Consider the following 4,484-nt stretch of genomic DNA (forward strand, 5'->3'; position numbering starts at 1 on the left):
ATAGATAATTGCAGATATTCACATTAATGGTCCTAGAACATGGCCTTACTCAGTACCTTGATGTATACAAAGAGGGTACAGGCATCGTGTCTAGTAATCAGTACTTTGGATCATTGTTGCTGGTATGTGTAGCCGTCTGAGTGCTGAGGTCATAATGGTTAGCACCACTCGGCAGTCATTCAAAGGCAGTGGTAGGGGCAGAAAGCATCCTTTCCTATTGCTCGGTCCACAGACAAAATTCTGCACATTAATAATCTCGAGCAAAGAGCCCATTCATGGTTAACATGCCCCGAATTCAAAAGCGGGTATGAGGAGATGCATTCCTACTCCAGTGGAAGAGATGGACAACTGCAGTTATGCACATTGAAGTCCAAAAGAAAGGGCTTTACTTGAATAGCATCTCCTTGCTCTAAAGCAAGGAGGGTACAGTGGTTCTGGTATAGAATATGCTTAGAAAATTGCATTTGTGCACATGAAATTTCCAAGTGAAATGGTCTTGAGTAGTGGGCACTGCTGCTCAAAATGCCAAGGAAATAGCTGAGGTCCCTATCTAGTGCACAGAACGGGAGAAAATGCAATTGCAGATTTAACAGCCCAAAAAGAGGGCTTTCGCTGATAAGCACGCTCTGCTGTACTGCACAGGGAAACTGAGGGGTAGGACCTTAGTCCACTGATGAAGACAACAGACAGTTTCACCAGTCCACTAGAAGGGGCACTGGGGAAAAACCGTATCTCCTGCAGTAGTGCAAAGGAGGTACAATAGTCCTGGAAACGATGAGGTTGTGGAAATTGCAATTCTGCACATTGTCAAAATGTAAAGGTCTTAGCAGTGGGCATCGGGTACTGGAAGGCATGGTAGGGGCACTGTCCTTGCCTAGTGCACAAGAACCCAGATAAATGCAATTGTGCACATTACTAAGCCAAGAAAAGGAGATTTAGGGGTCAGCAACCCTGGTATACTACAAACTGAGCAATAGGGTAGGATGAACTAAGTTGAAATTCTGTACCTTAATGTCCAAGGGCCATGGTGTAGTCAATTAAAGTCATGTACCTTGTATAAATATAAAGATCTTAAAGTGGCTGACACTCCTTGCTAAAAGGTTAAAGTAGTGAAGAGAGGGATGTCCTCATATAACGTACCGGAACATGGACAAATGCATTTATACGCAATAACGAGCCATGGAAAGAGGCCGTTGTGCTCAGTACCCCTACTGTACTGATCGGAATGTGGGTCTGAGAGGGGTGATTCTTATTCAAATGGGATGAGCCATGTGCAATTACGTACATTGATATCCCAGGTGTATGGCTGTACTGAATTACAGTTGTGCACCTTGACTATCCAAGTGTAACAGTCTTGTGCAGGGGAGTAGCGAGATGTATCCTTGTCTAGTGCACAGAAACACAAATGCAATCCCACATCTTAACAGGCCAAGAAATGGGACCTTAAGGGTCCGAATCCCTGCGGTACTTCAAAGGGAGTGTGAAGGGGAAAGAAGTATTCTAATGTAATTATTATGCATAATAACGCTTTGAGAAAGAGGCCTTAAGTGGACAATACCCCATGAAGTAAAGCAAACAGGGTGTGAAGAGTCTGGAACCTAAGTTAACTCAAAGGACCTTGAACAACTAATTAAACATGTCCACAGTCCCAAGAGAAGGGCTTTAAGGTCATAACTTCTGCTTCCATAAGTGTATGAGTCTTGATCTAAAAGGCTCAGTTATGGATAACCGAGAGTGTGTACAAGACAACTAAAACTGTGCACATTAACTGCATTAGTGTGTAAGGTGTTAATAGTAGTCACCTCCTGCTAGAATGTAAATATGATGGGGAAGGTCTTTACCTGATGTACAAGTACAGGAGCAAATGTAAATATGCACTTGAACAGTCCAGGAGAATGATCTGCACCTAGTCAGAAGCCCCTGTAATAATGTAAGTGGGGCAAAGAAATAGGATATTTCTCTAACATAAGGGAGCATGGATTACTGTAACTATGAACAAAGGAGCCATAGTTGGTCAGCACCCCTGGTGTAACAGGTATGATGCAGTTGATCTTAGTGCAATTTTCTACATTAACTACCCAAAGTAAAGACTTTTCAGGGTATTATTTATCAGGAGAGAATATAGAATATAGAAAGGATGAATATTAGGTTAAAGTGAGGGGCCATAAACATTGGAACTCTACACAAAATTAGTCCCAAAAAAAGGCAACGTAAGTAATTAATATGCCTTCTTGCAAAAAGAAGAGAGTATAGGGGTCTTAAATGAAGACAGTGTAGTCAATTACCATAATTCAATTTTTTCCAGTACAAAAGTCCTTACAAAAGGCATCCACTGCTGAATATAAGGACAGTGAGTAAGATATCTATCTACTGCAGAGGAAGGACAAAACATTGCATATTAACAGCGCAAAAAAAGAAGACTTGGTATTCACACTTTCTTCACTAATGCTAACAGGTGTGAGAGGTTGGATTCTACCTTCACAATCCCAAGTACCCCGTGTTGTAATGCAAAGTGTATTGGATGGGATGTGTCCTCCAAGTACAAAGGACTGACCTGGCAACAAGCCCCTTAGAGTCCTCAGTTCTCTTTGTTCACTATGAGGCAATGTGGTGAGTACCAGGGATAGGGACTATGCATAAATGGGAGTGAACCGCATTTAAGCCCCTTACAGTCCTCAGCAGATCAGCTCACTCTGCGACAATGTGGTGAGTGGGGGGGTCAAACCTCAGATAAATAGCACTGTATGGCATTTAAGCCCCTTACAGTCCTCAGCTCCCTCTGGAACAACGAGGTCAGTGGGGTGGGCAGACTATAGAAAAACTGGACTGTACGGCATTTAAGCCTCTTACCAGCCCTCAGTTCGCTCTGCGACAATGTGATGAGTGGGTGAGTAGGGACCTCAGATAAACGAGACTGTATGGCATTTAAACCCCTTAAAAGCCCGCAGTTCGCTTTGCGACATGTGGTAAGTGACTAGTGGGAACCGTAGATAAATGGGACTGTATAGCATTTAAGCCCCTTACAGTCCTCAGCTCCTTCTGCGACAATGTGGTGAGTGGGAGGGTTGAGACCTCAGATGAACAGGACTGTATGGTATTTAAGCCTCTTTCCAGCCCTCAGTTCGTTCTGCGACAGTGTGGTGAGTGTGGACGGGCGGACTATAGAAAAATAGGACTGTATGGCATTTAAACCCCTTACAGTCCTCAGCTCCCTCTGCGACAATGTGGTGAGTGGGAGGGTTGAGACCTCTGGTAAACGGGACTGTATGGCATTTAAGCCCCTTAACAGTCCACAGATCGCTTTGCGACGTGTAGTAAGTGAGTAGTGGGAACCCTAAATAAATAGGACTGTATAGCATTTGAGCCCCTTACAGTCCTCAGCTCCCACTGTGACAATATGGTAAACGGATGAGTGGGCACCTCAGATAAACGGGACTGTATGGCATTTAAGCCCCTTACAAGCCCTGAATTCGCTCTGCGACAATGTGGTGAGTGGGGCATTGAGACCTCAGATGAATAGGACTGTATGGCATTTAAGCCCTTTACAGTCATCAGCTTCCTCTGTGACAATTTGGTGAGTGGGTGAGTGGGGACCTCAGATAAACAGGACTGTATGGCATTTAAGCCCCGTAACGGCCCTCAGTTCACTTTCTGACAATGTGGTAAGTGGGTAATGGGGACCACAGATAAACGGGACTGTATGGCATTTAAGCCCATTACAGTCCTCAGGTCCCTCTGCGACAAGGTGGTGAGTGGGGGGGTCAAGACCTCAGATTAATATGACTATATGGCATTTAAGGCCCTTAACAGTCCACAGTTCGCTTTGCGACATGCAGTAAGTGAGTAGTAGGGACCCTAGATACATAGGACTGTATAGCATTTAAGCCCCTTACAGTCCTCAGTTCGCTCTGCGACAATTTGATGAGTGGGTGAGTAGGGACCTCAGATAAACGGGACTGTATGGTATTTAAGCCTCTTTCCAGCCCTCAGTTTGTTCTGCGACAGTGTGGTGAGTGGGGACGGGCGGACTATAGAAAAATAGGACTGTATGGCATTTAAGCCCCTTATCAGCCCTCAGCTCCCTCTGGAACAACGAGGTCAGTGGGGTGGGCGGACTATAGAAAAACGGGACTGTATGGCATTTAAACCCCTTACAGTCCTCAGCTCCCTCTGCGACAATGTGGTGAGTGGGAGGGTTGAGACCTCAGATAAACAGGACTGTATGGCATTTAAGGCCCTTAACAGTCCACAGATCGCTTTGCGACGTGTGGTAAGTAGTGGGGACCCTAGATACATAGGACTGTATAGCATTTAAGCCCCTTACAGTCCTCAGCTCCCACTGTGACAATATGGTGAGTGGATGAGTGGGCACCTCAGATAAACGGGACTGTATGGCATTTAAGCCCCTGACAGTCCTCAGCTCCCTCTGGAACAATGAGGTCAGTGGGGGCAGGCAGACTATAGAAAAATGGGACTGTATGGCA

The sequence above is a fragment of the Pteropus alecto genome, unplaced genomic scaffold (assembly GCF_000325575.1).
Source record: "Pteropus alecto unplaced genomic scaffold, ASM32557v1 scaffold587, whole genome shotgun sequence".
In the NCBI taxonomy this organism is placed as follows: domain Eukaryota; kingdom Metazoa; phylum Chordata; class Mammalia; order Chiroptera; family Pteropodidae; genus Pteropus; species Pteropus alecto.